Here is a 25,327-nt window from a genome sequence, read left to right as displayed (position 1 = left end):
ACTGTTAGTTGCACATGGATAGCATCTGATGCTTCGTGCTTTGCCACCAACCTGGAGGTGTGGGTATCTTTGATGAATATCGATACTCCCCCTCCTTTTGTTGTTCGGTCCAAGTTTTGGGGCCGAAAAGCATGGTATGAGGTATAACCTGGTAGTGCTGGGGTGCTCTCAGGAGCCCTGAACCAGGTTTCTGTTACTGTGCAGATATCGATGTTCTCCATGCTAAAGAGAGTTTTGTGTGCGTGCATCATGAGGTTTAGATTTCTGGCATTGAGTAGCATTACTCTTAGTTTCTTATCCCTTGTGATACGTATGGAGGTGGGTTGAATCATCTGCGTACTGTATTATAGAACCATGTGTAGTAGGTGTGTATAGGTTATTAGTCGCAGATAAGTGTTGAACCATCTGCAGACTGTATTATAGAACCATGTGGAGTAGTTGTGTGTAGGTTATTAGTCACAGATAAGTGTTGAATCATCTGCAGACTGCATTATAGAACCATGTGGAGTAGCTGTTTGTAGATTATAATTCACAGATAAGTATTGAATCATCTGCAGACTGTATTATAGAACCATGTGGAGTAGGTGTATGTGGATTATTAGTCACAGATAAGTGTTGAATCATAATCAGGCTGTATTATACAACCATGTGGAGTAACAATGTTTAGAATATTAGACACAGATAAGTGTTGAATCATCTGCCTACTATATTATAGAACCATGTGGAGTAGCTGTGTGTGGATTATTACTCACAGATAAGTCTTGAATCTTCTGCATACTGTATTATAGAACCATGTGGAGTAACTCTGTGTAGATTATTAGTCAGAGATAAGTGTTGAATCATCTGCATACTGTATTATAGAACCATGTGGAGTAGGTGTGTTTAGATTATTAGTCACAGATAAGTGTTGAATCATCTGCATACTTTGTTATAAAACCATGTGGAGTAGCTGTGTGTAGATTTAGTCACAGATAAGTGTTGAATCATCTGCAGACTGTATTATGGAACCATGTGGAGTAGGTGTGTGTAGATTATTAGTCAAAGATAAGTGTTGAATTATCTGCAGACTGTATTATAGAACCATGTGGAGTAGGTGTGTGTAGATTATTAGTCACAGATAAGTGTTGAATCATCTGATTAATGTATTATAGAACCATGTGGAGTAGCTGTGTGTAGATTATGAGTCACAGATAAGTGTTGAATCATCTGCAGACTGTATTATAGAACCATGTGGAGTAGGTGTGTGAAGATTATTAGTCACAGATAAGTGTTGCATCATCTGCATACTGTTTTATATAACCATGTGTAGTAGTTGTGTATAGATTATTAGTCACAGATAATTGTTGAATGAATTATCTGCATACTGTATTATAGAACCATGTGGAGTAGGTGTGTGTAGATTATTAGTCACAGATACGTGTTGAATCATCTGCAGACCGTATTATAGAACCATGAGGAGTAGGTGTGTAGATTATTAGTCACAGATAAGTGTTGAATCATCTGCAGACTGTAATATAGAACCTTGTGGAGTAGCTGTGTGTAGATTATTAGTCACAGATAAGTGTTGAATCATCTGCAGACTGTAATATAGAACCATGTGGAGTAGCTGTGTGTAGATTATTATTCACAGATAAGTGTTGGATCATCTGCATACTGTATTATAGAACCATGTGGAGTAGGTGTGTGTAGATTATTAATCACAGATAAGTGTTGAATCATCTGCATACTGTATTATAGAACCATGTGGAGTAGATTTGTATAAGTTATTAGTCGCAGATAAGTGTTGAATCATCTGTATACTGTATTATAGAACCATGTGGGGTAGGTGTATGTAGATTATTAGTCACAGATAAGTGTTGAATGAATTATCTGCATACTGTATTATAGAAGCATGTGGGGTAGGTGTGTGTAGATTATTAGTCACAGTTAAGTGATGAATCATCTGCATACTGTATTATAGAACCATGTGGACTAGCTGTGTGTAGGTTATTAGTCACAGATACATGTTGAATCATCTGCATACTGTATTATAGAACCATGTGGAGTAGGTGTGTGTAGATTATTAGTCACAGATAAGTGTTGAATCATCTGCAGACTGTACTATAGAACCATGTGGAGTATCTGAGTGTAGATTATTAGTCACAGATAAGTGTTGAATCATCTGATTAATGTATTATAGAACCATGTGGAGTAGGTGTGTGTAGATTATTAGTCACAGATAAGTGTTGAATCATCTGCAGACTGTATTATAGAACCATGTGGAGTAGCTGTGTGTAGATTATTAGTCACAGATAAGTGTTGAATCATCTGCAGACTGTATTATTGAACCATGTGGAGTAGCTGTGTGTAGATTATTAGTCACAGATAAGTGTTGAATCATCTGCAGACTGTATTATAGAACCATTTGGAGTAGCTGTGTGTAGATTATTAGTCACAGATAAGTGTTGAATCATCTGCAGACTGTATTATAGAACCATGTGGAGTAGCTATGTGCATATTATTAGTCACAGATAAGTGTTGAATCATCTGCATACTGTATTATAGAACCATGTGGAGTAGCTGTGTGTAGATTATTAGTCACAGATAAGTGTTGAATCATCTGCATACTGTATTATAGAACCATGTGGACTAGCTGTGTGTAGGTTATTAGTCACAGATACATGTTGAATCATCTGCATACTGTATTATAGAACCATGTGGAGTAGCTGTGTGTAGATTATTAGTCACAGATAAGTGTTGAATCATCTGATTAATGTATTATAGAACCATGTGGAGTAGCTGTGTGTAGATTATGAGTCACAGATAAGTGTTGAATCATCTGCAGACTGTATTATAGAACCATGTGGAGTAGGTGTGTGAAGATTATTAGTCACAGATAAGTGTTGCATCATCTGCATACTGTTTTATATAACCATGTGTAGTAGTTGTGTATAGATTATTAGTCACAGATAATTGTTGAATGAATTATCTGCATACTGTATTATAGAACCATGTGGGGTAGGTGTGTGTAGATTATTAGTCACAGATAAGTGTTGAATTATCTGCAGACTGTATTATAGAACCATGTGGGGTAGGTGTGTGTAGATTATAAGTCACAGATAAGTGTTGAATCATCTGCATACTGTATTATAGAACAATGTGGAGTAGGTGTGTGTAGATTATTAGTCACAGATAAGTGTTGAATCATCTGCGTAATGTATTATAGAACCATGTGGAGTAGCTGTGTATAGATTATTAGACATACATAAGTGTTGAATCATCTGCAGACTGTGTTATAGAACAATGTGGAGTAGCTGTGTGTAGATTATTAGTCACAGATAAGTGCTGAATCATCTGCAGACTGTATTATAGAACCATGTGGAGTGGCTGTGTGTAGATTATTAGTCACAGATACGTGTTGAATCATCTGCAGACCGTATTATAGAACAATGTGAAGTAGCTGTGTGTAGATTATTAGTCACAGATAAGTGTTGGATCATCTGCACACTGTATTATAGAACCATGTGGAGTAGGGGTGTGCAGATTATTAGTCAAAGATACGTGTTGAATCATCTGCATATTGTATTACAGAACCATGTGGAGTAGGTGTGTCTATTGTATAGTTTGTTTATGGCTGGGGTCCACCAGACAGGACGCCTGCCTTTGGAGGGCTGGGTCTTGGTTTTATTTGGGATTGCATGATCCATGCATTCCTGAAGGTGTTCATAGAATGAATTTATAAAGGATTCTGCGGCCTGGGCTGTATTTTCCACAGGCCCAGGGACTTTGTAGGATTCCACCTCGGTTTTGAGGAGTGTGAAATTTGCTTTAGAGAAGTTTTTCACTGTGGTTTTCTGGGCAGGGGGTGGGGTCGGGATGTGAATATCCAGTGAGATTAGTTTATGGTCTGATCTTACCAGTGAGGATACACTTCTGGTCTGGAGCATAGAGTCCCCATGTTGGTGATGATCAGGTCCAGTATGTTTTCCCCTCTTGTGGGAGTGGTAACAAGTTGTTCCATAGCATTTGAGTTTATAAATTCTAGGAACCTTTGGGCTAGGTGTTGGAGCTAGAGTAATGCTCCCAGTCTATGTTTGGGTAGTTGAATTCGCCCAATATAATGGTGTTTGGAGAGACCTTTATATTTTCCAGTGTTCTCAGGAAGGCCGAATGGGGTTCCTGGGTTTTTGAGGGTGGTCTGTAGCAGGCTTTAAACTGGAAGGCAGTTTTACCCACTGTTAGTTGCACATGGATAGCATCTGATGCTTCGTGCTTTGCCACCAACCTGGAGGTGTGGGTATCTTTGATGAATATCGATACTCCCCCTCCTTTTGTTGTTCGGTCCAAGTTTTGGGGCCGAAAAGCATGGTATGAGGTATAACCTGGTAGTGCTGGGCTGCTCTCGGGAGCCCTGAACCAGGTTTCTGTTACTGCACAGATATCGATGTTCTCCATGCTAAGGAGAGTTTTGTGTGCGTGCATCATGAGGTTTAGATTTCTGGCATTGAGTAGCATTACTCTTAGTTTCTTATCCCTTGTGATACGTATAGAGGTGGGTTGAATCATCTGCGTACTGTATTATAGAACCATGTGTAGTAGGTGTGTATAGGTTATTAGTCGCAGATAAGTGTTGAACCATCTGCAGACTGTATTATAGAACCATGTAGAGTAGTTGTGTGTAGGTTATTAGTCACAGATAAGTGTTGAATCATCTGCAGACTGCATTATAGAACCATGTGGAGTAGCTGTTTGTAGATTATAAGTCACAGATAAGTGTTGAATAATCTGCAGACAGTATTATAGAACAATGCGGAGTAGGTGTGAGTAGATTATTAGTCACAGGTAAGAGTTGAATCATCTGCGTGCTGTATTATAGAACCATGTGGAGTAGGTGTATGTGGATTATTAGTCACAGATAAGTGTTGAATCATAATCAGGCTGTATTATACAACCATGTGGAGTAACAATGTTTAGAATATTAGACACAGATAAGTGTTGAATCATCTGCCTACTATATTATAGAACCATGTGGAGTAGCTGTGTGTGGATTATTACTCACAGATAAGTCTTGAATCTTCTGCATACTGTATTATAGAACCATGTGGAGTAACTCTGTGTAGATTATTAGTCAGAGATAAGTGTTGAATCCTCTGCATACTGTATTATAGAACCATGTGGAGTAGGTGTGTTTAGATTATTAGTCACAGATAAGTGTTGAATCATCTGCATACTTTGTTATAGAACCATGTGGAGTAGCTGTGGGTAGATTTAGTCACAGATAAGTGTTGAATCATCTGCAGACTGTATTATAGAACCATGTGGAGTAGGTGTGTGTAGATTATTAGTCAAAGATAAGTGTTGAATTATCTGCAGACTGTATTATAGAACCATGTGGAGTAGGTGTGTGTAACTTATTAGTCACAGATAAGTGTTGAATCATCTGCAGACCGTATTATAGAACCATGTGGAGTAGGTGTGTTTAGATTATTAGTCAAAGATAAGTGTTGAATTATCTGCAGACTGTATTATAGAACCATGTGGAGTAGGTGTGTGTAGATTATTAGTCACAGATAAGTGTTGAATCATCTGCAGACTGTATTATAGAACCATGTGGAGTAGGTGTGTGTAGATTATTAGTCAAAGATAAGTGTTGAATTATCTGCAGACTGTATTATAGAACCATGTGGAGTAGGTGTGTGTAGATTATTAGTCACAGATACGTGTTGAATCATCTGCAGACCGTATTATAGAACCATGAGGAGTAGGTGTGTAGATTATTAGTCACAGATAAGTGTTGAATCATCTGCATACTGTATTATAGAACAATGTGGAGTAGATTTGTGTAAGTTATTAGTCACAGATAAGTGTTGAATCATCTGTATACTGTATTATAGAACCATGTGGGGTAGGTGTATGTAGATTATTAGTCACAGATAAGTGTTGAATGAATTATCTGCATACTGTATTATAGAAGCATGTGGGGTAGGTGTGTGTAGATTATTAGTCACAAATAAGTGTTGAATCATCTGCATACTGTATTATAGAACAATGTGGAGTAGGCGTGTGTAGATTATTAGTCACAGTTAAGTGTTGAATCATCTGCGTAATGTATTATAGAACCACGTGGAGTAGCTGTGTGTAGATTATTAGTCACAGATAAGTGTTGAATCATCTGCAGACTGTATTATAGAACCATGTGGAGTAGGTGTGTGCAGATTATTAGTCACAGATAAGTGTTGAATCATCTGCATAGTATATTATAGAACTATGTGGAGTAGATGTGTGTAGATTATTAGTCACAGATAAGTGTTAAATCATCTGCAGACTGTATTATAGAAACGTGGAGTAGCTGTGTGTAGATTATTAGTCACAGATAAGTGTTGAATCATCTGCATACTGTATTATAGAACCATGTGGAGTAGCTGTGTGTAGATAATTAGTCACAGATAAGTGTTGAATCATCTGCAGACTGTATTATAGAACCATGTGGAGTAGCTGTGTGTAGATTATTAGTCAAAGATAAGTGCTTAATCATCTGCATACTGTATTATAGAACCATGTGGAGTACCTGTGTGTAGATTATTAGTCACAGATAAGTGTTGAATCATCTGCATACTGTATTATAGAACCATGCGGAGTAGCTGTGTGTAGATTATTAGCACAGATAAGTGTTGAATCATCTGCATACTGTATTATAGAACCATGTGGAGTAGCTGTGTGTAGATAATTAGTCACAGATAAGTGTTGAATCATCTGCAGACTGTATTATAGAACCATGTAGAGTAGCTGTGTGTAGATTATTAGTCACAGATAAGTGTTGAATCATCTGCATACTGTATTATTGAACCATGTGGAGTAGCTGTGTGTAGATTATTAGTCACAGATAAGTGTTGAATCATCTGCATACTGTATTATAGAACCATGTGGAGTAGCTGTGTGCAGATTATTTGTCACAAATAAGTGTTGAATCATCTGCAGACTGTATTATAGAACCATGAGGAGTAGCTGTGTGTAGATTAGGATCCCCTACATTTCACCGACACGCCACAACGCCGACACACAAATCACCGACACCAAAAGACCAACAACACAGATGACCGACAAGGTGAGAACCCGACAGACTCGGTAAGTGTGCGATAGAGTGAGGGATTTAGTGTTAGGGAGCAGACAGGTAAGTGTGCGATAGTGAGGGACTGTAGTTTTAGGGGCGGGTTAAGTGAGTTAGGGTTAGGGTGCAGGTAGGGTAAGTGTGCGATAGTGACGGACTATATGTTTAAGGGTGGGTTAAGTGAGTTAGGGTTAGGGTGCAGGTAGGGTGTGTGTGCGAGTGTGTGCGATAGTGACGGACTGTAGGTTTAGGGGTGGGTTAAGTGAGTTAGGGTTAGGGTGCAGGTAGGGTAAGTGTGCGGTTGTGTCGGAGCTTAGGGTTAGGGTTTGGGTTAAGGTTAGTGCATGTATGGTTGTGTGTATTGTCGGTATTGTGTGTTGTCGGTCTTTTGGTGTCGGTGATTTGTGTGTTGGTGTTGTGGCGTGTCGGTGAAGTGTAGGGGATCCGTAGATTATTAGTCACAGATAAGTGTTGAATCATCTGCGGACTGTATTATAGAACCATGTGGAGTAGGTGTGTGTAGATTATTAGTCACAGATAAGTGTTGAATCATCTGCAGACTGTAATATAGAACCATGTGGAGTAGCTGTGTGTAGATTATTTTTCACAGATAAGTGTTGGATCATCTGCATACTGTATTATAGAACCATGTAGAGTAGGTGTGTGTAGATTATTAATCACAGATAAGTGTTGAATCATCTGCATACTGTATTATAGAACCATGTGGAGTAGATTTGTGTAAGTTATTGTCACAGATAAGTGTTGAATCATCTGTATACTGTATTATAGAACCATGTGGGGTAGGTGTATGTAGATTATTAGTCACAGATAATTGTTGAATGAATTATCTGCATACTGTATTATAGAACCATGTGGGGTAGGTGTGTGTAGATTATTAGTCACAGATAAGTGTTGAATCATCTGCATACTGTATTATAGAACAATGTGGAGTAGGTGTGTGTAGATTATTAGTCACAGATAAGTGTTGAATCATCTGCATATGGTATTATAGAACCATGTGGTGTATCTGTGTTTTGATAATTATTAACAGATAAGTGTTGAATCATCTGTGTACTGTATTACAGAACTATGTGGAGTAGGTGTGTGTAGATTATTAGTCACAGATAAGTGTTGAATCTATTGCATACTGTATTGTAGAACCATGTGGAGTAGCTGTGTGTGGATTATTAGTCACAGATAAGTGTTGAATCATCTGCGTGCTGTATTATAGAACCATGTGGAGTAGGTGTGTGTAGGCTATTAGTCACAGATAAGTGTTGAATCATCTGCGTGCTGTATTATAGAATCATGTGGAGTAGGTGTGTGTAGGTTATTAGTCACAGATAATTGTTGAACCATCTGTAGACTGTATTATAGAACCTTGTGGAGTAGCTGTGTGTAGGTTATTAGTCACAGAGAAGTGTTGAATCATCTGCGTACTGTATTATAGAACCATGTGGAGTAGGTCTGTGTAGATTATTAGTCACATATAAGTGTTGAATCATCTGCATTCTGTATTATAGAACTATGTGGAGTAGGTGTGTGTAGATTATTAGTCACAGATAAGTGTTGAGTCATCTGCAGACTGTATTATAGAACCACGTGGACTAGCTGTGTGTGGATTATTAGTCACAGATAAGTGTTGAATCATCTGCAGACTGTATTATACAACAATGTAGAGTATCTGTGTGTATAGATTAGTCACAGATAAGTGTTGAATCATCTGCAGACTGTATTATAGAACCATGTGGAGTAGCTGTGTGTGGATTATAAATCACAGATAAGTGTTGAACCATCTGAATATTGTATTATAGAACCATGTGGAGTAGCTGTGTGTAGATTATTAGTGACAGATAAATGTTGAATCATCTGCATACTTTATTATAGAACCACGTGGAGTAACTGTGTGTAGATTATTAGTCACAGATAAGTGTTGAATCATCTGCAGACTGTATTATAGAACCATGTGGAGTAGCTGTGTGTAGATTACTAGTCACAGATAAGTGTTGAATCATCTGCATACTGTATTGTAGAACCATGTGGATTAGGTGTGTGTAGATTATTAGTCAGAGATAAGGTTTGAATCATCTGCATACTGTATTATAGAACCATGTGGGGTAGGTGTATGTAGATTATTAGTCACAGAGACGTGTTGAACCATCTGCAGACTGTATTGTAGAACCATGTGGAGTAGGTGTGTGTATATTATTAGTCACAGATAAGTGTTGAATCATCTGCATACTATATTATAGAACCATGTGGAGTAGCTGTGTGTAGATTATTAGTCACAGATAAGTGTTGAATCATCTGCATACTGTATTATAGAACAATGTGGAGTAGCTGTGTTTAGGTTATTAGTCACAGATAAGTGTTGAATCATCTGCATACTGTATTATAGAACACTGTGGAGTATGTGTGTGTAGATTATTAGTCACAGATAAGTGTTTAATCATCTCCAGACTGCATTATAGAACCACATGGAGTAGGTGTGTGTAGGTTATTAGTCACTGATAAGTGTTAAATCATCTGCATACCGTATTATAGAACCATGTGGAGTAGGTGTATGTAGATTATTAGTCACAGATTATTGTTGAATCATCTGCATACTGTATTATAGAACCATGTGGAGTAGCTGTGTATAGATTATTAGCCACAGATAAGCATTGAACCATCTGCAGACTGTATTACAGAACCATGTGGAGTAGCTGTGTGTAGGTTATTAGTCACAGAGAAGTGTTGAATCATCTGCAGACTGTATTATAGAACCATGTGGAGTAGGTGTGTGTAGATTATTAGTCACAGATAAGTGTTGGATCATCTGCAGACTGTATTACATATCCATGTGGAGTAGGGGTGTGTAGATTATTAATCACAGATAAGTGTTGAATCATCTGCATACTGTATTATAGAACCATGTGGAGTAGCTGGGTGTAGGTTATTAGTCACAGATAAGTGTTCAGTCATCTGTATACTGTATTATAGAACCATGTGAAGTAGCTGTGTGTTAGGTTATTTGTGACAGATAAGTGTTGAATCATCTGCATACTGTATTATAGAACCATGTGGAGTAGTTGTGTGTTAGGTTATTAGTCACAGATAAGTGTTGAATCATCTGCATACTGTATTATAGAACCATGTGGAGTAGGTGTGTGTAGATTATTAGTCACAGATAAGTGTTGAATCTACTGCATACTGTATTATAGAACCATGTGGAGTAGCTGTGTGTAGATTATTAGTCTCAGATAAGCGTTGAACCATCTGCAGACTGTATTACAGAACCAAGTGGAGTAGCAGTGTTTAGATTATTAGTCACAGATAAGTGTTGAACCATCTGCAGACTGTATTATAGAACCATGTGGAGTATCTGTGTGTAGATTATTAGTCACAGATAAGTGTTGAATCATCTGCATACTGTATTATAGAACCATGTGGAGTAGCTGTGTGTAGATTATTAGTCACAGATAAATGTTGAATCATCTACATACTGTATTATAGAACCATGTGGAGTAGCTGTGTGTAGGTTATTAGTCACAGATCAGTGTCGAATCATCTGCAGACTGTATTATTGAACCATGTGGAGTAGGTTTGTGTAGATTATTAGTCACAGATAAGTGTTGACTCATCTGCATACTGTATTATAGAACCATGTGGAGTAGCTGTGTGTAGATTATTAGTCACAGATAAGTGTTGAATCATCTGCAGACTGTAATATAGAACCATGTGGAGTAGCTGTGTGTAGGTTATTAATCACAGATCAGTGTCGAATCATCTGCAGACTGTATTATAGAACCATGTGGAGTAGGTGTGTGTAGATTATTAGTCACAGATAAGTGTTGACTCATCTGCATACTGTATTCTAGAACTATGTGGAGTAGGTGTGTGTAGATTATTAGTCAAAGATAAGTGTTGAATCATCTGCGTATGGTATTATAGAACCATGTGGAGTAGCTGTGTTTAGGGTATTAGTCACAGATAAGTGTTGAATCATCTGTGTACTGTATTATAGAACCACATGGAGTAGGTGTGTGTAGGTTATTAGTCACTGATAAGTGCTGAACCATCTGCAGACTGTATTATAGAACCATGTGGAATAGCTGTGTGTAGGTTATTAGTCACAGATAAGTGTTGAATCATCTGCGTACTGTATTATAGAACCATGTGGAGTAGGTTTGTGTAGATTATTAGTCACAGATAAGTGTTGAATCATCTGCAGACTGTATTATAGAACCATGTAGAGTTGCTGTGTGTAGATTATTAATCACAGATAAGTGTTGAATCATCTGCGTCCTACATGAACTCCAAGAAGAGCTAAACCCAAACATAAAACTACTGTTCAATCTCAGCCTTACTACAGGATATGTACCCAGAGAGTGGCGTACAGCAACAGTGGTCCCTCTCCACAAAGGTGGTGCCTCAATGGATTCTGGAAACTAGCGCCCCATAAGCCTGACTAGCTTGGTCTGCAAAGCTATGGAAAGGATCATCATGGACCTCATAAATAAAGATATTGGGGACCTACAGACACTGTATCCTACCCAGTTCAGCTTTGTTAAGGGCAGATCCTGCCTCTTAAGCCTGGTCAATTTCTTTGAAACAGTCACCAAGGCCATTGACGAGGGGAAGGTTGTCCACACAGCCTACCTGGACCTCGCAAAAGCCTTCGATACAATACCCCACTCGGGCATTATAGATAAGCTCGCCAGCTTAAATATAAACCCCTATGTCACTAGATGGGTTGCAAACTGGCTCAAGGACAGAACCCACATGGTTAAAATTGCTGGAGCCATGTCAGACTCCAAACCAGTTACAAGTGGCGTCCCACAAGGCTCAGTCCTGAGACCTCTCTTTTTCAGTATATATTTCTCGGAGGTACAGGCCAACACAGAAAAACTGTGGCTGACCAAGTTCACAGATGACTGCAAACTGGGCGCCATAATCGACTCTCCAGCCGACACAAGCATCCTCCAAAAGGGCCTCATAAAAACAGACAACTGGTGCCAGAGCCATGGCCTCAAGCTAAACGACAAAAAGTGTATAGTCATCCCCTTTGGCAAAAACAAAGTGCCCACAAATTACCACATAGGTGGTAATCCATTAAGTACAGAAGAAGTAATCAGGGACCTGGGGACCCAAGTTGATAGCAATGTCTCATTTGACAACCATGTGGCCAAAGTGGTTAGAAAAACATTTTATATAGCCCACCTAATCATGAAGGGATTCAAATCTAGATCAGGGGAGGTCATTGTGCATCTTTACCCATCCCTCATCAGGCCCATAATTGAGTACAATGCCCCTTTTGGGATTTACTTTACAAGACACATGCAGCAACTGGAAAGACCCCAAAAGTACCTCACCAAGAGGATCAAAGGGCTCAAACAGATGCCATATGCTGCATGGTTAAAGAAACTCCAGCTCTACTCAGTGGCATACCGCCTGCTCAGAGGCGATCTGTGCCTGACGTATAAAGCCATGTCCAACCCGGAATTAATGGACATGCTGCACATCAGAAAATCCAAATCCCATCAAGCTACGTGCTCGAGAGACTTGAACCTCAGCACTGAAATAAAAAGGACATGCTGGAGGGAAAGATTCATAACCCAGAGGCACCCTTCACTTTGGAATAAAATCCCTTTCCAGGTTAGGCAGAGTCCCTCATTGACTCTCTTCAAGAGGAATCTTGATGAGTGGATGGGAGATCGTAGGTTTACCCCCGGTATCACTTCTGTGTCACTGTTAGACAGAGACGCAGTATACTAAGCTCGAAAAAGGGCATAGCAAAATTAATTTAAAATCGGTGGCGAAAGCCAAACACACTCTGGCTAGGCTTATAAATGCCGTAGGGCAGATAGCCTAATATGAACCTATGAACCTATGAATTAGTAATAGATAAGTGTTGAACCATCTGCATACTGTATTACAGAACAAAGTGGAGTAGCTGTGTGTAGATTATTAGTCACAGATAAGTGTTGAATCATCTGCAGACTGTATTATAGAACCATGTGGAGTATGTGTGTGTAGATTATTAGTCACAGATAAATGTTGAATCATCTGCATACTGTATTATAGAACAATGTGGAGTAGCTATGTGTAGGTTATTAGTCACAGATAAGTGTTGAATCATCTGCATACTGTATTATAGAACCATGTGGAGTATGTGTGTGTAGATTATTAGACACAGATGAGTGTTGAATTATCTGCATACTGTATTATAGAACAATGTGTAGTAGCTGTGTGTAGATTATCAGTCACAGATAAGTGTTGAATCATCTGCGTACTGTTATAGAACCATGTGGAGTAGCTGTGTGTAGGTTATTAGTCACAGATAAGTGTTGAATCATCTGCATACTGTATTATAGAACCATGTGGAGTAGGTGTGTGTAGATTATTAGTCACAGATAAGTGTTGAATCATCTGCATAGTGTATTATAGAACCATGTGGAGCATCTTTCTACTTACCTAGCCTTGACCATAAACCTAAAATACACAAACACAAAGATACACACACACACACACACACACACACACACACACACACACACACACACACACAAACACACACACACACTACCAGCACATCTGTCTACTTACCTAGCCCTGACTCTAAACCTAAAATACACACACAAACATACACTACCAGCACTACATCTATCTACTTATTTAGCATTGACCCTAATCCTAAAACACACACACAAACACACTACCAGCACTACATCTATCTACTTACCTAGCCCTGACCCTAAAACTAAAACACACACACAAACACACACTACCAGTACTACATCTATCTACTTACCTAGCCCTGACCCTAAACCTAAAACACACACACACACACACACACACACACACACACACACACACACACACACACACACACACACACACACACACACACACACACACACACACACACACACAACACTACATCTATCTACTTACCTTGCCCTGACCCTAAACCTAAAATACACACCAAACACACTACCAGCACTACATCTATTTACTTACCTAGCCTTGACCCTAAACCTAAAACACACACAAAAACACACACTACCAACAATACATCTATCTACTTATTTAGCCTTGACCCTAAACCTAAAAGACACACACAAACACACCACCAGTACTACATCTATCAACTTGCCTAGCCCTGACTCTAAACCTAAAATACACACAAAAACACACACTACCAGCACTACATCTATCTACTTACCTAACCCTGACCCTAAACCTAAAATACACTCACAAACACACACTACCAGCACTACATCTATCTACTTACCTAGCCCTGACCCTAAACCTAAAATACACACACAAACACACACTACCAGCACTACATCTATCTACTTACCTAGCCCTGAACCTAAACCTAAAATACACACACAAACACACACTACAAGCACTGTATCTTTCTACTTACCTAGCCATGACTGTAAACCTAAAATACACACACACACACACACATACACTACCAGCACTACATCTATCTACTTACCTAGCCCTGAGTCTAAACCAAAAATACACTCACAAACATACACTACCAGCACTACATCTATCTACTTACCTGTCCCTGACCCTAAATCTAAAATACACACAAAAACACACACTACCAGCACTACATCTATCTACTTATTTAGTCTTGACTCTAAACCTAAAATACACACACAACCACACACTACCAGCACTACATCTATCTACTTACCTAGCCCTGACCCTAAACCTAAAATACACACACAAACACACACTACCAGCACTACATCTATCTACTTACTTAGCCCTGACTATAAACCTAAAATACAAACACAAACAAACATTACCAGCACCACATCTATCTACTTGCCTAGCCCTGACCCTAAACCTGAAATACACACACAAACACACACTTCAAGCACTGCATCTATCTACTTACTTAGCCCTGACCCTAAACCTAAAATACACACACAAACACACACTACCAGCACTACATCTCTACTTACCTAGCCCTGACCCTATACTTAAATACACACACAAACACACACTACCAGCACTACAGCTATCTACTTACCTAGCCCTGACCCTAAACCTAAAATACATACACAAACACACACTACCAGCACTACATCTATCAACTTACGTAGCCCTGACCCTAAACCTAAAATACACAGACAAACACACACTACCAGCACTACATCTATCTACTTACCTAGCCCTGACCCTAAACCTAAAATACACACACAAACTACCTCCTCTACATCTATCTACTTACCTATCCCTGACCCTAAACTTAAAATACCCACACAAACACACACTACCAGAACTACATCCATCTACTTACCTAGCCCTGACCCTAAACCTAAAATACACCCACAAACATACACTACCAGCACTACATCTATCTACTTACCTAGCCCTGACCCTAAACCTAAAATACACATACATACACTAACAGCACTACATCTGTCTACTTACCTAGCCCTGACCCTAAACCTAAATTACACACACAAACACACACTAACAGCACTACATCTATCTACTTACCTAGCCCTGACCCTAAACCTAAAATACACAAACACACACTAACAGCACTACATCTATCTACTTACCTAGCCCTGACCCTAAACCTAAAATACACACACAAACACACACTACCAGCTCAACATATATCTACTTACCTAGCCCTGACCCTAAATCGAATATATACACACAAACACACACTACCAGCACTACATCCAGCTACTTACCTAGCCCTGACCATAAATGAAAAATATACACACAAACACACATTGCTGCAGCACTACATCTATCTACTTACCTAGCCCTGACCCTAAACCTAAAATACACATACATACACTAACAGCACTACATCTATCTACTTACCTAGCCCTGACCCTAAACCTAAAATACACACACAAACACACTCTACCAGCACTACATCTATCTACTTACCTAGCCCTGACCCTAAACCTAAAATACTCACACAAACACACACTTAAAGCACTGCATCTATCTACTTACTTAGCCCTTTCCCTAAACCTAAAATACACACACAAACACACACTACCAGCACTACATCTCTCTACTTACCTAGCCCTGACCCTATATCTACAATAAACATGCAAACACACACTACCAGCACTACATCTATCTACTTACCTAGCCCTGACTCTAAACCGAAAGTAGACACACAAACACATATTACCAGCACTACATCTATCTACTTACCTAGCCCTGAACCTATACCTAAAATACACACACAAACACACACTACCAGCACTACAGCTATCTACTTACCTAGCCCTGACCCTAAACCTAAAATACACACACAAACACACACTACCAGCACTACATCTATCTACTTACCTAGCCCTGACCCTAAACCTAAAATACACAGACAAACACAAACTACCAGCACTACATCTATCTACTTACCTAGCCCTGACCCTAAACCTAAAATACACACACAAACACACACTACCAGCACTTCATCCATCTACTTACCTAGCCCTGACCCTAAAATTAAAACAGAAACACAAACACACACTAACAACACTACATCTATCTACGTACCTAGCCCTGACTCTAAACCTACAATACACACACAAACACACACTACCAGCACTACATCTATCTACTTACCTAGCCCTGACCCTAAACCTAAAATACACACACAAACACACACTAACAACACTACATCTATCTACTTACCTAGCGATGACACTAGGCCTAAAATACACACACAAACACACACTACCAGCACTACATCTATCTACTTACCTAGCTCTGACCCTAAACCTAAAATACACACACAAACACACACTAACAACACTACATCTGTCTACTTACCTTGCCCTTACCCTAAACCTAAAATACACACACACACACACACACACACACACACACACACACACACACACACACACACACACACACACACACACACACACACACACACACACACACACACACACACACACACACACACACACACACACACACACACACACACACACACACTACCAGTACTACATCTATCTACTTACCTAGCCCTGACCCTAAACCTAAAATACACCCACAAACACACACTACCAGCACTACATCTATCTACTTACCTAGCCCTGACCCTATACCTAAAATACAACACAAACACACACTACCAGCACTACATCTATCTACTTACCTAGCGCTGACCCTAAACCTAAAATCCACACACAAACACACACTACCAGCACTACATCTATCTACTTACTTAGCCCTGACCCTAAACCTAAAGTACACACACAAACAAACATTACCAGCACTACATCTATCTACTTACCTAGCCCTGACCCTAAACCTAAAATACACTCACAAACACACACTACCAGCACTACATCTATCTACTTACCTAGCCCTGACCCTATACCTAAAATACAACACAAACACACACTACCAGCACTACATCTATCTACTTATTTAGCCTTGACCCTAAACCTAAAATACACACACAAACACACACTACCAGCAATACATCTATCTACTTACCGAGCCCAGACCCTATACCTAAAATACAACACAAATACACACTACCAGCACTACATCTATCTACTTACCTAGCCCTGACCCTAAACCTAAAATACACACACAAACACACACTACCAGCACTACATCTATCTACTTACTTAGCCCTGACTATAAACCTAAAATACAAACACAAACAAACATTACCAGCACCACATCTATCTACTTGCCTAGCCCTGACCCTAAACCTGAAATACACACACAAACACACACTACCAGCACTACATCTATCTACTTACCTAGCCCTGACTCTATACCTAAAATACAACACAAACACACACTACCAGCACTACATCTATCTACTTACTTAGCCCTGACCCTAAACCTAAAGTACACACAAACAAACATTACCAGCACTACATCTATCTACTTACCTAGCCCTGAACCTAAACCCAAAATACACACACAAACACACACTACAAGCATTGCATCTATCTACTTACCTAGCCCTGACCATAAACCTAAAACACACACACACACACACACACACACACACACACACACACACACACACACACACACACACACACACACACACACACACACACACACACACACACACACACACACACACACACACACACTACCAGCACTACATCTATCTACTTACCTAGCCCTGACTCTAAACCTAAAATACACACACAAACATACACTACCAGCACTACATCTATCTACTTACCTATCCCTGACCCTATACCTAAAATACACACACAAACACACACTACCAGCACTACATCTATCTACTTATTTAACCTTGACCCTAAACCTAAAATACACACACAAACACACACTACCAGCAATACATCTATCTACTTACCGAGCCCAGACCCTATACCTAAAATACAACACAAATACACACTACCAGCACTGCATCTATCTACTTGCCTAGCCCTGACCCTAAACCTGAAATACACACACAAACACACACTTCAAGCACTGCATCTATCTACTTACTTAGCCCTGATCCTAAACCTAAAATACACACACACAAACACACACTACCAGCACTACATCTATCTACTTACCTAGCCCAGACCCTAAACCTAAAATACACACACAAACACACACTACCAGCACTACATCTATCTACTTACCTATCCCTGACCCTAAATTTAAAATACCCACACAAACACACACTACCAGAACGACATCCATCTACTTACGTAGCCCTGACCCTAAACCTAAAATACACCCACAAATATACACTACCAGTACTACATCTATTTACTTACCTAGTCCTGACCCTAAAGCTAAAATACACATACATACACTAACAGCACTACATCTATCTACTTACCTAGCCCTGACCCTAAATCTAAATTACACACACAAACACACACTAACAGCACCACATCTATCTACTTACCTAGCCCTGACCCTAAACCTAAAATACACACACAAACACACACTACCAGCTCAACATATATCTACTTACCTAGCCCTGACCCTAAACCGAAAATATACACACAAACACACACTACCAGCACTACATCTATCTACTTAACTAGCCCTGACCATAAATGAAAAATATACACACAAAGACACACTACCACAGCACTACATCTATTTACTTACCTACCCTGACCCTAAACCTAAAATACATATACATACACTAACAGCACTACATCTATCTACTTACCTAGCCCTGACCCTAAACCTAAAATACACACACAAACACACACTACCAGCACTACATCTATCTACTTATTTAGCCTTGACCCTAAACCTAAAATACACACACAAACACACACTACCAGCACTACATCTATCTACTTACCTAGCCCTGACCCTAAACCTAAAATACACACACAAATACACACTACCAGCACTACATCTATCTACTTACCTAGCCCTGACCCTAAACCTAAAATACACACACAAGCACACACTACCAGCACTACATCTATCTACTTACTTAGCCCTGACTATAAACCTAAAATACACACACAAACACACACTACCAGCACTACATCTATCTACTTACCTAGCCCTGACCCTAAACCTGAAATACACACACAAACACACACTACCAGCACTACATCTATCTACTTACCTAGCCCTGACTCTAAACCTACAATACACACACAAACACACACTACCAGCACTACATCTATCTACTTACCTAGCCCTGACCCTAAACCTAAAATACACACACAAACACACACTACCAGCACTACATCTATCTACTTACCTAGCCCTGACCCTAAACCTAAAATACACACACAAACACACACTACCAGCACTACATCTATCTACTTACCTAGCCCTGACCCTAAACCTAAAATACACCCACAAACACACACTACCACAGCACTACATCTATCTACTTACCTAGCCCTGACCCTAAACCTAAAATACACACACAAACACACACTACCAGCACTACATCTATCTACTTACCTAGCCCTGACCCTAAACCTAAAATACACACACAAACACACACTACCAGCACTACATCTATCTACTTACCTAGCCCTGACCCTAAACCTAAAATACACACACAAACACACACTACCAGCACTACATCTATCTACTTACCTAGCCCTGACCCTAAACCTAAAATACACACACAAACACACACTACCAGCACTACATCTATCTACTTACCTAGCCCTGACCCTAAACCTAAAATACACACACAAACACACACTACCAGCACTACATCTATCTACTTACCTAGCCCTGACCCTAAACCTAAAATACACACACAAACACACACTACCAGCACTACATCTATCTACTTACCTAGCCCTGACCCTAAACCTAAAATACACACACAAACACACACTACCAGCACTACATCTATCTACTTACCTAGCCCTGACCCTAAACCTAAAATACACACACAAACACACACTACCAGCACTACATCTATCTACTTACCTAGCCCTGACCCTAAACCTAAAATACACACACAAACACACACTACCAGCACTACATCTATCTACTTACCTAGCCCTGACCCTAAACCTAAAATACACACAAACACACACTACCAGCACTACATCTATCTACTTACCTAGCCCTGACCCTAAACCTAAAATACACACACAAACACACACTACCAGCACTACATCTATCTACTTACCTAGCCCTGACCCTAAACCTAAAATACACACACAAACACACACTACCAGCACTACATCTATCTACTTACCTAGCCCTGACCCTAAACCTAAAATACACAAACACACACTACCAGCACTACATCTATCTACTTACCTAGCCCTGACCCTAAACCTAAAATACACACACAAACACACACTACCAGCACTACATCTATCTACTTACCTAGCCCTGACCCTAAACCTAAAATACACACACAAACACACACTACCAGCACTACATCTATCTACTTACCTAGCCCTGACCCTAAACCTAAAATACACACACAAACACACACTACCAGCACTACATCTATCTACTTACCTAGCCCTGACCCTAAACCTAAAATACACACACAAACACACACTACCAGCACTACATCTATCTACTTACCTAGCCCTGACCCTAAACCTAAAATACACACACAAACACACACTACCAGCACTACATCTATCTACTTACCTAGCCCTGACCCTAAACCTAAAATACACACACAAACACACACTACCAGCACTACATCTATCTACTTATTTAGCCTTGACCCTAAACCTAAAATACACACACAAACACACACTACCAGCACTACATCTATCTACTTACCTAGCCCTGACCCTATACCTAAAATACAACACAAACACACACTACCAGCACTACATCTATCTACTTACCTAGCCCTGACCATAAACCTAAAATACACACACAAACACACACTACCAGCACTACATCTATCTACTTACCTAGCCCTGACCCTAAACCTAAAATACACACACAAACACACACTACCAGCACTACATCTATCTACTTACCTAGCCCTGACCCTAAACCTAAAATACACACACAAACACACACTACCAGCACTACATCTATCTACTTACCTAGCCCTGACCCTAAACCTAAAATACACACACAAACACACACTACCAGCACTACATCTATCTACTTACCTAGCCCTGACCCTAAACCTAAAATACACACACACAAACACACTACCAGCACTACATCTATCTACTTACCTAGCCCTGACCCTAAACCTAAAATACACACACAAACACACACTACCAGCACTACATCTATCTACTTACCTAGCCCTGACCCTAAACCTAAAATACACACACAAACACACACTACCAGCACTACATCTATCTACTTACCTAGCCCTGACCCTAAACCTAAAATACACACACAAACACACACTACCAGCACTACATCTATCTACTTACCTAGCCCTGACCCTAAACCTAAAATACACACACAAACACACACTACCAGCACTACATCTATCTACTTACCTAGCCCTGACCCTAAACCTAAAATACACACAAACACACACTACCAGCACTACATCTATCTACTTACCTAGCCCTGACCCTAAACCTAAAATACACACACAAACACACACTACCAGCACTACATCTATCTACTTACCTAGCCCTGACCCTAAACCTAAAATACACACACAAACACACACTACCAGCACTACATCTATCTACTTACCTAGCCCTGACCCTAAACCTAAAATACACACACAAACACACACTACCAGCACTACATCTATCTACTTACCTAGCCCTGACCCTAAACCTAAAATACACACAAACACACACTACCAGCACTACATCTATCTACTTACCTAGCCCTGACCCTAAACCTAAAATACACACACAAACACACACTACCAGCACTACATCTATCTACTTACCTAGCCCTGACCCTAAACCTAAAATACACACAAACAAACACTACCAGCACTACATCTATCTACTTACCTAGCCCTGACCCTAAACCTAAAATACACACACAAACACACACTACCAGCACTACATCTATCTACTTACCTAGCCCTGACCCTAAACCTAAAATACACACACAAACACACACTACCAGCACTACATCTATCTACTTACCTAGCCCTGACCCTAAACCTAAAATACACACACAAACACACACTACCAGCACTACATCTATCTACTTACCTAGCCCTGACCCTAAACCTAAAATACACACACAAACACACACTACCAGCACTACATCTATCTACTTACCTAGCCCTGACTCTATACCTAAAATACAGCACAAACACACACTAACAGCACTACATCTATCTACTTACCTAGCCCTGACCCTAAACCTAAAATACACACAAACACACACTACCAGCACTACATCTATCTACTTACCTAGCCCTGACCCTAAACCTAAAATACACACACAAACACACACTACCAGCACTACATCTATCTACTTACCTAGCCCTGACCCTAAACCTAAAATACACACACAAACACACACTACCAGCACTACATCTATCTACTTACCTAGCCCTGACCCTAAACCTAAAATACACACACAAACACACACTACCAGCACTACATCTATCTACTTACCTAGCCCTGACCCTAAACCTAAAATACACAAACACACACTACCAGCACTACATCTATCTACTTACCTAGCCCTGACCCTAAACCTAAAATACACACACAAACACACACTACCAGCACTACATCTATCTACTTACCTAGCCCTGACCCTAAACCTAAAATACACACACAAACACACACTACCAGCACTACATCTATCTACTTACCTAGCCCTGACCCTAAACCTAAAATACACACACAAACACACACTACCAGCACTACATCTATCTACTTACCTAGCCCTGACCCTAAACCTAAAATACACACACAAACACACACTACCAGCACTACATCTATCTACTTACCTAGCCCTGACCCTAAACCTAAAATACACACACAAACACACACTACCAGCACTACATCTATCTACTTACCTAGCCCTGACCCTAAACCTAAAATACACACACAAACACACACTACCAGCACTACATCTATCTACTTACCTAGCCCTGACCCTAAACCTAAAATACACACACAAACACACACTACCAGCACTACATCTATCTACTTACCTAGCCCTGACCCTAAACCTAAAATACACACACAAACACACACTACCAGCACTACATCTATCTACTTACCTAGCCCTGACCCTAAACCTAAAATACACACACAAACACACACTACCAGCACTACATCTATCTACTTACCTAGCCCTGACCCTAAACCTAAAATACACACAAACACACACTACCAGCACTACATCTATCTACTTACCTAGCCCTGACCCTAAACCTAAAATACACACACAAACACACACTACCAGCACTACATCTATCTACTTACCTAGCCCTGACCCTAAACCTAAAATACACACACAAACACACACTACCAGCACTACATCTATCTACTTACCTAGCCCTGACCCTAAACCTAAAATACACACACAAACACACACTACCAGCACTACATCTATCTACTTACCTAGCCCTGACCCTAAACCTAAAATACACACACAAACACACACTACCAGCACTACATCTATCTACTTACCTAGCCCTGACCCTAAACCTAAAATACACACACAAACACACACTACCAGCACTACATCTATCTACTTACCTAGCCCTGACCCTAAAACCTAAAATACACACACAAACACACACTACCAGCACTACATCTATCTACTTACCTAGCCCTGACCCTAAACCTAAAATACACACACACACACACACACACACTACCAGTACTACATCTATCTACTTACCTAGCCCTGACCCTAAACCTAAAATACACACACAAACACACACTACCAGCACTACATCTATCTACTTACCTAGCCCTGACCCTAAACCTAAAATACACACACAAACACACACTACCAGCACTACATCTATCTACTTACCTAGCCCTGACCCTAAACCTAAAATACACACACAAACACACACTACCAGCACTACATCTATCTACTTACCTAGCCCTGACCCTAAACCTAAAATACACACACAAACACACACTACCAGCACTACATCTATCTACTTACCTAGCCCTGACCCTAAACCTAAAATACACACACAAACACACACTACCAGCACTACATCTATCTACTTACCTAGCCCTGACCCTAAACCTAAAATACACACACAAACACACACTACCAGCACTACATCTATCTACTTACCTAGCCCTGACCCTAAACCTAAAATACACACACAAACACACACTACCAGCACTACATCTATCTACTTACCTAGCCCTGACCCTAAACCTAAAATACACACACAAACACACACTACCAGCACTACATCTATCTACTTACCTAGCCCTGACCCTAAACCTAAAATACACACACAAACACACACTACCAGCACTACATCTATCTACTTACCTAGCCCTGACCCTAAACCTAAAATACACACACAAACACACACTACCAGCACTACATCTATCTACTTACCTAGCCCTGACCCTAAACCTAAAATACACACACAAACACACACTACCAGCACTACATCTATCTACTTACCTAGCCCTGACCCTAAACCTAAAATCCACACACAAACACACAAACCCCTACACTTTCCATCCCCTTTTAAAAAAAAAAAAAACTACCTTTTACCCCGACCCCTTTAAAAAAAAAAAAAATAAAAATTTTAAACCCACCCACCCCCCAAAAACACCCCAAAAAACCCCACATCTTCCCTTTCCTAGCCCTGACCCTAAAATAAAAAACACAAACACACAC

Source organism: Protopterus annectens, chromosome 4.part0 (assembly GCF_019279795.1).
Source record: "Protopterus annectens isolate FY-2018-M chromosome 4.part0, PAN1.0, whole genome shotgun sequence".
Taxonomy (NCBI): Eukaryota; Metazoa; Chordata; order Ceratodontiformes; family Protopteridae; genus Protopterus; species Protopterus annectens.
Note: the sequence above shows the minus strand (reverse complement) of the source record.